Source organism: Aedes aegypti, chromosome 2 (assembly GCF_002204515.2).
Source record: "Aedes aegypti strain LVP_AGWG chromosome 2, AaegL5.0 Primary Assembly, whole genome shotgun sequence".
Lineage (NCBI taxonomy): Eukaryota > Metazoa > Arthropoda > Insecta > Diptera > Culicidae > Aedes > Aedes aegypti.
Genome location: NC_035108.1, coordinates 324,174,836 through 324,187,433, shown reverse-complemented (window position 1 = coordinate 324,187,433; position 12,598 = coordinate 324,174,836). Strand labels below are relative to the sequence as shown.

Genomic DNA, 12,598 nt, shown 5'->3' with positions numbered 1-12,598 from the left:
ATTACTGAATATATGAATGAATTTACAAATTATTTAACAACGCTATTAAGTTGAAGCATTTTATATCTCCCTGTGGTGATGGTTTAGCTGTTCGTTCATTATCAATCGCCTATGGAGCGCTATAAAAAAATGTGCAAAATTTGTTTCACTTACAAAAACCCTACCATATATGTAACTTTTTAAAGCCAGGAAAAACCTGGAAAACTCAGGGAATTTTTTTCTGGAAAAAGAATAGACACCCTGCAGATGAACGTTTGCTTCGCAAGTCGACACTTCGGCCTTGTTAGTGGACGGGACGGTCCGACGGGTGGACGCAGGGGTCCGGCAATGGACGGCAAAGGTCCGGCGGGTGGACGCAAGGGTCCCACAAATGGACGCAGGGGTCCGGAATGGACGGCGACGGTCCGGGATGGACGCAGAGGTCCCAATAGGTGGACGCAGGGGTCCGGGGATGGACGCAGGGGTCCTACAGATGGACGGCAATGGTCCGGGAATGGACGCAGTGGTCCCACAGGTGGACGCAGGGGTCCGGAATGGACGGCGACGGTCCGGGATGGACGCAGAGGTCCCAATAGGTGGACGCAGGGGTCCGGGGATGGACGCAGGGGTCCTACAGATGGACGGCAATGGTCCGGGAATGGACGCAGTGGTCCCACAGGTGGACGCAGGGGTCCGGAATGGACGGCGACGGTCCGGGATGGACGCAGAGGTCCCAATAGGTGGACGCAGGGGTCCGGGGATGGACGCAGGGGTCCTACAGATGGACGGCGAGGTCCGATTGGGCGACACTTCGGCCCGGGATGAGTTGTCCGTTGAAGTAGTCCAGTCCGTCTTTCGTCGATCGGTCCTCCGGGGTGTCCGTTATCCTGGTCACGGCACCAATGTTTCGTCCAGGGTTGACCAGGCCCTACGTTGTGAAATTAATTTGGTCCCGGAGGGGCAGACGAAATAACGAACGACTTCTACTTCAATCTCACGATAATTTATTGCCACCACCGAGAGGCAGTGCTCCTGCTCGGTGGGGAATACTATGCGTAACGATAACAACTTACAACTAATATTACATGGAATCGGTCTCGCTTATATATGCGAGAGGTAGTACGGCAGAGTGTAACATCACAATACTGTAATGCGCCGATCGGCTAGCATCACGCAGCCCAAAGCAACAGCATGAAAGCAAACGGGCTGCTTGCTGCTAGCTGGGGCGAAAGGAGACAAATTGAATGCACACTGCAGCGCTGCTGCTATTGCTGAGTGCGCCTAGCATTCATCGAATGGGAGATGTCGTTGCGGTGAGCCCGAACATGTTCTTATGGACATTTCGAAAGGTAGGTATACGGAAAACATAATTCATTCAAATTGGACTTCAAACTTAGTGCTGTGGTAAAAATTCAAAAATGAAAGAATTAGTTTTTTTTTTAATTTAATCCAACATAGCACTTGAGTAGTTTTAAAAAGATAAGAATGATAAAATTCAGCAAACATGATATATTCAGGGTGATCAGCGCACCGGGAAATCGAGAAAACCGGAAAATATACGGGAATTTCAATTGGCACCGGGAAAATTTTGTATACCGTAATCCAAGGGCAAATTGATCACTTTTTCACAACTTTTTGTCATGGTTTTCTTTCGAATTCAAAAATTTTAAAATTTATTTCGGTAAAATCAGTACTTGATTAATCTCTATCAGTTTATGTGATCGATTTTTTATGAAATAAAAATTATCATTTCATAAAATGACACATTGGGGCGAAATTGATCACTATATAATAATGCATATTTCATAATGTAAAATTTCCATATCTACTAAATTTGGATCTCCTGAATCTGAAAATGATGTCGAAATTCTTACAACTCATATATATCATCATTTTTTTGCAAAATTGAACTTTGTAAATCTACATAATAAAGCCTGTCCACGTTAAATTCCGGACACCCAAATAATGGCAGCAAAAAAAAGTTACTCATAATTCAACAAAAACAATTGTTTATTTCAGAATAAAAGAGTTATATCTACAAAATAAACAGTTGACAAGGATGTTAATCCTTCTTTCTGTAAAATTCTCGAACTTTCTGTGGTACACCCGCCATCCGTGTCCGAAATTTATCGTGGACAGGCTTTACGCCTAAATTTATGCAATTCCCCTTGAAATAAGCACGTTATTCAACAATAAACGGTTTTACAAGCAAAAAACTATTCTTGTAATGCTGTACGATTTCAGAAATGAGTTCAGCAGTTCACACTGAAGCTTACACAACGTTTATAACACTCAAAGTTTGCATGCAGGCTTAGCACCAGTGGATTGTTTATTACCGACGTTTCCAACAGTATTGCTAACAACTTCGAAAACTGTAAATATTTCTGTGTAAAACTGACCTAAAAAAGAAGAAATAGTTTAAAACCATCATTAGACATCTATAAAGTAGAAAACATTGAATGTCTGTGATGGCAACGAAGTAAAAAGCATCCTTGAAAGGAAATGCTATTTGGTACCGACCTGATCAAATTCACCCCAGTGATCAATTTGCTCCCGGATTACGGTACCAAGTAATGTTTCAAACAGCACAATCTATATTTTTAGTGGATATTTACTATAGCTTCTGAGTTCGAATCCCAAGTTTGTCAATAAAGTCAGGGGATGGTATATGAAAATATATTACTCATAAATTGTTACCATTTGCTTTAATCCAATCCAGTAAATAATTACACAAATTATTTATATTATCTCAATCATTTATCGGAAACAATTTATTTATTAACAATTTAATTTGACACATGAACATAGATATAACAACGCCTTCTTTGGGAATTTAAAAACAAGGGTCAAACTTTTTTTAACACTAAACTTTTTTATAACAAATTCCACGATTGCTTAAAATGACCGACTTAAAGTATCGTTTCTTAGTCAAACTGAAATTTAACAAAATCAGTATATGCTCAGAAAATTTGAAGCAAAACATTGTATTTCCGTCTACCCCTAATATAAATGCTTTGGTTTATGATAAAAAAAACTCGTACTTAAAAGTCGTTTGAAATGGTACAAAAATTCGCAATAATATATGTTTCTTAATATATCATTAAATTGGGAATATTTTTGAAATACCGAGAAAAAATTGGAGAAAACTGGGAATTTGAAATCGCAGCATTGTAAAAACGTTTCCAGAAAGATTTTAACAAGTCTACCGGTGTGAATCGATAAAGGATTGAGAAGTGCATAAATGTAAATGAACAAACACGTAATTTGTTTGCTGATGTCCAAGAAATTAAAAAAAAAACAAGTTCGGCATCGGCTTAGACTTCCGAGAATACGTATGTTGCGACGCACAGCAAGCCCCTCGGCCGAACGGATCAAAGTGGTTACAACAGGGCATCTGTATAGGATAGGGAGTAGGCCATAACGTACCTATCACAAACGGAGATGAGGAGAATTTGATATGTCAAATGCGATGATTAGCAGAATTGAGAAGTTGAATAATTGAGCTGTTTTCTTTAGTGGATTTGGATTGTTAAAATCATTTTTTCTAAAAGTTGAATTATATTTTTATACTATATTCCCCCACGGTAAGAAATAATGTGTCTGTACCTAAATATTTACTTATTATTTGCGTTGATTTGAACTTAGGACTAGCTGCACCGAGCGATTATATTGGCGCTGTCAATTCGATCAGATTCACTGTTAATTACCTTTTCATGAAAACAAGTAAGTTCTTTTATTGTTTCTCTGATATAATGCCATTGTATAACTGAAATAACTGTATATATTATAGCCCTAAATAGGACTCTTTCGTTGCATTAGTGCGTTATAACTAGCTAGCCTTGCGGTAGAACACTAAAACTGTAAGTTAGCCTTATTCTTTGTAATGATCCCATCTAATAAAATGAACTCGTTCTAGCTTAAAGCGATTAACAACCAACTGCTCCGTGTTTCGCTCTAAAGATTTGGTGATTCTCCGAACAAAACCTTTAAGAGTTTTATCAACAAGGATGGCAGAAAATACTTCTGGATACAATTGCCACTCATGTAACGAACATGATGTCGTGGATTCGATGGTGGCCTGCGATGCTTGCAATAACTGGCACCATTTCAAGTGCGCCGGTGTAGATCATACGGTGAAGGATCGCCGCTGGATCTGCCAAGAATGTGAATCTGGAACATCTTCTGGGCTGCTTAACCCCCCGCAGCTGAAAGGCAAGATGGCAAAAGTTGGTGGTAGCAAAACGTCGAAGTCTCGTAGCAAAAGGACCGGGAAGACAATCGGCTCAAAAGTCAGTATGACCTCTAGTGCGCGCGCCGCTGCCTTAGAAGCCCAGATGCGCTTAATCGAAGAAGAGGAACGTTTGAATGAGGCAGAGTTAAAACAAAAAGAAGAGCTTCAGCGTCAGGAGTTCGCTGAGGAGCAGCGTAAGCTAGAGATGAAGAAAACACTCATGGAGGAAGAAGCAAAACTACGAGAATCGGAACTGTTGAAGCAAAAGGCGTTGCAGGAGAAGATGATGCTACTAAAACGAGAATCGATGGAGAAGAAAAAGGAATTGATGCGCCAGCAAGCCGAGTTAAGCGAATCTTCTTCATCATCCCACATTTCAAAATCTGAACGAATTCAGAATTGGATCTCTTCGCAACAACAGACAGAGGGAGACAATTTGGTTAGCCATGCCCCACGGATCTCCACGTCGAAAAGTCGTCCAGTAAACCCTGCTTTGCTTCAACAGTCAAATGAAAGATCGGTAGCACCCAGCATTCCCGCATCTCAATTGGCGAACCTTTCGTTACGCGATGATGACAATCGAGTCATGAATCAAGCATTACCAACGTACATGCAAATCGCTGCCCGTCAAGTTACGGGCAAGGATCTTCCGATGTTTAACGGTAATCCGGAGGACTGGCCGATGTTTATTCGGACATATGAGGAAACAACGATCGCTTGTGGATTTACAGACGTGGAGAATTTAGTCCGGCTCCAAAAATGTCTGCGTGGGAATGCCCTGGAAACAGTACGCAGTCGTCTCATGATGCCAGCCGGTGTATCGCACGTAATAAAAACGCTGCAAATGCGTTTCGGTCGACCGGAGCTCATAATCCGTTCGTTACTTGAGCGGATTCGTCGCGTACCAGCGCCTAAGCCTGAGCGCTTGGACACGCTAATCGACTTCGGACTAGCCGTTGAAAACCTGGTCGTACATCTACAAGCAGCCAAACAGGAAAACCATCTAACGAATCCAGTCTTGTTGCAAGAGCTCGTTTCAAAATTGCCGGCGCAGTTGAAATTGGATTGGGCCAAGTACAAAATCCTTCGTCAAGACTCGACTCTCACTGCATTTGGCGAATTCATGAATGAACTTATCCAAGCGGCCAGTGAAGTATCATTCGATCTACCATTCAACCTGACGGCGAGGACAGAGAAATCGAGGGACCGCGAAAAGGTGTACGTCCATGCCCATGACGCTGTCGAAATGGAATCAAGGGTCGCCAGTACAGTGAAAAAGTCTCATAAACCGTGTGTGGTATGTGGTACTATGGGACATCGTATTGCGGAGTGCCAGGAATTTAAGGAAAAAAGTGTCGATGAGCGTGTAGAAATAGTGCGGCGACTTAATCTATGCCGTACTTGCTTGAATTTCCACCAAAAGTGGCCATGTCGAACTTGGCAAGGATGTATCTTCGAAGGATGCCGCGAAAAACATCACTTCCTCTTACACCCGCCTACATCTACCAATTCGACGCATTTATCATCCACTCATAATACAATCGTCGGTGAGAACTTGGGACGCTACCCATATTTCCGCATACTTCCAGTGATTGTATCCGTTGCCAACAAGCAGCAAACGTTATTTGCGTTCATCGACGAGGGGTCCTCTTCCACCCTTTTAGATAAGTCAGTTGCAGAACAGTTAGGCTTGGACGGCCCAATAGAACCCTTAACTCTGCAGTGGACCGGAAATGTCGAACGTCAAGAAGCAAAGTCCAAACGGGTACATTTCCATATCACTGGAATCGAGAAAACTAGTGCGTTTCAGGTTCAAGATGCCCACACCGTCGAACGACTTCTGCTGCCGAAGCAATCACTCCCGTATCGAGCACTAGCTGAGCGATATCCTCACTTGCGTGGACTTCCGATCGCCGACTATGAACGTGCCGAGCCTAAAATTCTCATCGGAATTGACAACTTAAGATTGTGCATTCCACTGAAAGTTCGTGAAGGACAAGGCAACGAACCCATCGCCGCAAAATGTAGGCTGGGCTGGGCGGTTTATGGATATGGCGAGCGTGCGCCATCACCAACGGTCTCAGTAAACTTTCATGTACCAGCTGCTCGAGATGTGGACCATGAATTAAACGAACAACTGAACGATTTTTTCTCGCTGGATCAGCTAGGATCCAAGCCTTCCTTCGATGTCCCGGAGTCGGTAGCGGACCAAAGAGCTCGCAAAATATTAGCAGAAACGACGCGCAGAGTTTCTGAAAGATTTGAAACCGGTCTTCTGTGGAAACTCGACAACATAGAATTTCCAGACAGTTTTCCCATGGCAGTCAGAAGACTCGAATCGTTGGAAAGGAAATTATCCAAAGATTCCGAATTACGAGATCGAGTGCATCAAAAAATGAAAGAATATTTGGCTAAAGGATACTGTCATCGAGCAAGCCCGGAAGAACTAAACTCTGTCGACGTTAAACGGGTGTGGTATCTCCCTTTGAGCGTAGTGGTCAACCCAAAAAAGCCGCACAAGGTGCGGATCGTCTGGGATGCGGCGGCTGAAGTCAACAAAGTATCGTTCAATTCGGCCTTGCTTAAGGGGCCAGATTTGCTTTCTAATCTTGTTTTCGTCCTGTACCACTTCCGAGAACACAGAATAGCGGTGACCGGTGATATAGAAGAGATGTTTCTCAGGCTCCTCATTCGACCCCAGGATAGCCAATCGCAACGTTTCTTGTGGAGAGAAAATTCTAGAGACGCGCCGTCAGTATACGTAATTGACGTTGCAACCTTTGGATCAACTTGCTCCCCAAGTTCGGCCCAATTCGTGAAGAACACAAACGCAAAAGAACACATGGAAACGTTCCCTAGAGCAGCGACTGCGATCATCAAGCATCACTATGTAGATGATTACTTGGACAGCTTTGAGACGGAAGAAGAGGCAATCGAGGTAGTCAATCAAGTAAAGTTCATCCATTCAACGGGAGGTTTCAATTTACGCAACTTTCTGTCCAACTCCGACGCCGTTTTGTTAGCAATTGACGGTGTCTCACAAGAAGATGCCAAGCAGTTGAGTCTTTCCAGAGCTGAGAAAGTCGAATCCGTGCTTGGAATGAAATGGAATCCCTCCAGGGATGTTTTCGTCTATACCTTAACTCCTCGCCAAGACCTCGTAAAAATTATTGAGTCTTCACACACTCCAACTAAACGAGAAATGCTCAAACTCGTCATGAGTCTTTTTGACCCTCTAGGATTCGTGACGTTCTACCTAATCCATGGGAGAACTCTCATTCAAGACGTTTGGGCATCAGGAGTTAATTGGGACGAACCGGTCAACGATGAATTGTGTCAAAGATGGCGACAATGGATCAGCTTCCTACCGTTGTTGAACGATCTAAAAATCCCTCGATGCTATTTTCGAGGCCAAATGGACGAACTAAAACAATTGCACGTTTTCGTGGATGCCAGCGACACAGCCTACGCTTGTGTGGCGTACCTACGGTCGTCTGGAACGCAAGGAATAGAGTTAGCCCTTGTGGGTGCTAAGAGTAAAGTGGCGCCGCTAAAAGTCTTGTCCGTCCCTCGATTAGAGCTCATGTCTGCTGTGTTGGGTGCTCGTCTGGCGGAGTCTGTGGTTACCGCCCATTCTTTCAATGTAGCAGAAACTTTCCTTTGGACGGATTCTGCCACTGTCCTAGCTTGGATTAACTCGGACCACAGGAGATACCATAAGTTTGTAGGTGTCAGAGTCGGAGAAATCCTAGCTCTAACAAAAATGAATCAATGGAGATGGGTGCCCAGCAAGGAGAATCCAGCAGATGATGCGACAAAGTGGGGTAACGGTCCGAAATTTGATCCTGGCAGTCGTTGGTTCAGCGGACCGCCCTTTCTCGTCCGGTCTGAAACAGAGTGGCCGCAAAAACGAAAGGGTGTCGTCACCAGCGACGAACTAATCCATTCGCTCAACTCACACCAAATAACTATTCCTCCACTAATCGATACTGCACGTTTTCATAAATGGGAGCGACTATTAAGAACACAAGCGTACGTATGCAGATTCATCAACAATCTTCGTTGTCGCAGGAACGGGCAAATGACGGAGACTGGAATCCTCAATCGGGACGAACTGAAGCGAGCAGAACAAGAACTCTGGAAACAGGCTCAAATGGAAGCGTACGGTCAAGAGCGAAAAATTTTGCTGGAAACTCGAGGTACACCAGACGCTCGTCATAACTCAGTACCGAAATCCAGCCCAATCTACAAATTGTGGCCCTACATTGACTTCGATGGCGTGGTCCGGATGCGAGGAAGAATAGGTGCCGCTTGGTACTCTGCTCTTGATGCAAGGTACCCAATTATACTACCAAAAACTCATCAAATAACGTCGCTTCTAGTGGATTCGTACCATAGACGCTATCATCATGCCAACCATGAGACAGTCGTGAATGAAATGCGGCAGCGCTTTCAAATTCCAAACCTACGCTCGATTGTTAAACAGACGGCACGAAAATGCCTCAAATGCCGTATAGATCATGCTGTCCCAAGACCTCCACCAATGGCTCCACTTCCAGAAGAACGTGTCACTCCTTTCGTGAGGCCATTCACATTTGTCGGTCTGGACTATTTCGGGCCGTTGACGGTGAAGGTTGGCCGATCCGAAGTCAAGCGCTGGGTAGCACTCTTCACGTGCCTTACGGTGCGTGCTATACACCTCGAAGTAGTGCACAGCCTATCTAGCGAGTCGTGTATTCTAGCCATTCGCCGATTTATCGCCCGTAGAGGAACACCTGCTGAGTTTTTTAGCGATAATGGAACCAGTTTTGTGGGCGCTAACACTCAGTTGCGGCGAGAAATTGCGACTAGGAACGGAGTACTAGCTAGCACGTTTACCAACACCAATACCCGATGGAATTTCAATCCACCGGGTGCTCCACATATGGGTGGGGTGTGGGAGCGCTTAGTGCGTTCGGTTAAAGATGCCGTTGGAACTCTCATCGACACTCCTCGCCGACCGACGGATGAGGTGCTCGAAACTGTACTATTGGACGCAGAGTCGATGATAAATTCACGCCCTTTAACGTATATACCGTTGGAGACCGCCGATGAAGAATCATTGACCCCCAACCACTTTTTGATGGGTAGCTCTTCCGGAGTAAAGCAGCCACCGTCGGAAATAGAAGCATGCCGTACAAATTTACGGGGCTACTGGAATTTAGCTCAACATCTAACTGACATCATATGGAAAAGGTGGATCAAAGAGTATCTGCCGGTTATCACTAGGCGTGGCAGATGGTTTGAAGAAGTACGCGATGTCCAAGTAGGCGATTTGGTGCTTATTGTCGACACTGCGATAAGAAACCAGTATGTGAAAGGTAGAATCGAACAGGTATTTCCGGGACGAGATGGACGCGTGCGTCAAGCTTTGGTACGCACAGCCAACGGGACTTATAGAAGGCCGGCTGTGAAACTGGCGTTGCTAGACGTCGGAATAACTGGTAAAGCAGGTCAAGATTGTTCGGATCAACTGACCAGGCTTTACGGGCGGGAGGATGTTGCGACGCACAGCAAGCCCCTCGGCCGAACGGATCAAAGTGGTTACAACAGGGCATCTGTATAGGATAGGGAGTAGGCCATAACGTACCTATCACAAACGGAGATGAGGAGAATTTGATATGTCAAATGCGATGATTAGCAGAATTGAGAAGTTGAATAATTGAGCTGTTTTCTTTAGTGGATTTGGATTGTTAAAATCATTTTTTCTAAAAGTTGAATTATATTTTTATACTATATTCCCCCACGGTAAGAAATAATGTGTCTGTACCTAAATATTTACTTATTATTTGCGTTGATTTGAACTTAGGACTAGCTGCACCGAGCGATTATATTGGCGCTGTCAATTCGATCAGATTCACTGTTAATTACCTTTTCATGAAAACAAGTAAGTTCTTTTATTGTTTCTCTGATATAATGCCATTGTATAACTGAAATAACTGTATATATTATAGCCCTAAATAGGACTCTTTCGTTGCATTAGTGCGTTATAACTAGCTAGCCTTGCGGTAGAACACTAAAACTGTAAGTTAGCCTTATTCTTTGTAATGATCCCATCTAATAAAATGAACTCGTTCTAGCTTAAAGCGATTAACAACCAACTGCTCCGTGTTTCGCTCTAAAGATTTGGTGATTCTCCGAACAACGTAAGTTCCCCTATTTGATGACGTTGTCAAGAATGATGCAGCGAAAGATAGCTATTAGGAAGGATGTTTCAAATATGAGAAAGGGACGGGCGTTTGAACTCACGACCTTCTGCTTGAGAAGTAGAATCGATTACTATTAGAGTACAATCCCCTTCAGTATATTCAATGGCTCTAACATTATTAGAATACATAATTTCACTTCAAAATTTCACATAGCCCAGAATGTTGCATCGTAAAACATACATAAAGTTTTTGGCCAATACGAATTTCGTTTTCGTCAAAGTTTCAGCGAAGCAAATAAAATGATTGGATCTCACTAAAATTGTGCCTGATTGTCAATCCTATTCATTGCCTGCGAGTCTTATCTTATGTTACCCAAGGGATCTTATCATCTTCCAAGGATGAGTGTAAATTACCGACTGGCTACTCAGAAGTTCTAGGATTTTTTCTCAAAAATTTCCAAACTGTTTTAATTTTAGATAACATTAATCGTTTGTTATTTTTTTTCGAATGTGCTCTCTTTATTCTGTCATTGACTGTGTTGCGAGTCGTTTATTTCTTGTTCAGTTTCGTTATACTCTCAGAAAAGTGCTCCTACCTAATTTTTTGCTTTGTCCTACTCCTCATTCAGCCATTATACTGTAATTGGTCTGGATCGGGTTGCAAATCCTGCAGCAGCATTATCAACGCCATCGACCTAATGATCGGCTGTCGGTTGATTCGAACAAACCTGCTATGCTATCCTCTGTTCTACCTTTAGTTCTGTTCTGTTTTGCCATTTTTCTTTGTCTGCCTTCCGTAAATTTTGGTTTTTCGTTATGCACCATCGAAAAGGCATAGATGCGCCTCATCTAAAAAAAAGAACTGCATATGAACCGCTGCATGTCGTTGTGCAACCTGCTCGTTCGCGTGCCCATCGCCATATTCGCCACTCTCGCGATCTGGAAAACCCTGACCTTGTGGATTACATTGACCTTGGTGTTGATTTTGTTGTTCATCCTGGGCCTGCTGGCGGTATATAATAAATCTAAAGTTTTCTGATCAAACTCAAAGAAGGATTTGTTGTTTTTTGCAGGTCGCTTCATGGCGACGGTTGTGCCAAATTATAGTCTGAACGCTACCTTCTGAGCTGCATTATGCATAGATAATTACCGATATAGGCACCGACGGGAAGGCAACGCATTCGAAGGGGCAAAATGTGGCTAAATTAATTCCACCTTGGTCGTCTGTCTGGTGGAGTTGTTTTCCCAGAAAAAAAAACGAAGCTTTGGGGTTTAGCGTGCGAGTCGTTAGCCTTGCCGGGTGCAGCAGAAGGCTTGCAGTGTGCTGCGAGGTGGATGCGTTTTGTGCAGTTCAGGTTGCGTAGAATGGAAATTTATTATCCTGGGATTGATTTCGTAATTGCTGCCTAGAGTACAGGCCATAGGCTACACGGGCGTCTAACGGGTCTGTCGACATTTACGTTCGGGGTATAGAACCGGTTTCCTTGAAGAATGGGTATCGTTGGACGACGATAGCAGGGTTCTCAGGGCTGGTAGCAGGGCTTCAGCATAGAGACTTGGGTGACTATTTTAATGCAAGTCTCTATTATTAATGGATGGCCTCTAAAGTCTCTTGTTTACCCAAAATGGTCTCTTATGTCATTCTTTTAGTTTTACTGATTGTAGTAAGGGTCCAGGGAAGATTTCGGACACTTACGCGTTAATTCTGCAGGTTCTTATGGAATTTCTTCGCAGATTCCTCGAGCAAAAGTTGTTCGAGTGATTTCTCCAGAGTGTTATTTTGAAGAAAGGAACTCCTCCAAGGTTCACTCTAGAAATTCGTCAAGAGACTATCCTTTTAATTATCCCAGAAATTCGTTCGGATATTATACCAGCGATCTTTCATGGGAAGCTTAGAGGAATTTCTACAGAATCTTTCAGCACTCCAATGCCTTCTGTTTGCTTTGAAAAATTTCCCAATGACTATCCAGAGATTTTTCCACTAACTTTTCCACCGAATTCTTTAGTTGTTACTCTAGATCTTCCTACAGAAGATTCCTACAGGAGTTCTTCCAAAAAAATCCGCAAAAGTTTAATCCAGAGTTTTAGGAGAAATTTGTTTAAATATTTTTCCAGGAAGCGCTACAAGAATTCATGAAGGATTTCCTATTTCAACATTTTTCAGTTATTCTTTCAGATAGTTTATATGTATTCCTTCAGGA

At 43.3% G+C, this 12,598-nt stretch overlaps 1 protein-coding gene across 1 annotated transcript in view; it reads left to right on the top strand.

The window, feature by feature from the left end:
- Positions 1 to 12,598, top strand: part of LOC5577734 (histone demethylase UTY) — a 266,969-nt gene that overhangs the window by 59,920 nt on the left and 194,451 nt on the right. The gene's annotated exons all lie outside the window — the stretch shown is intronic.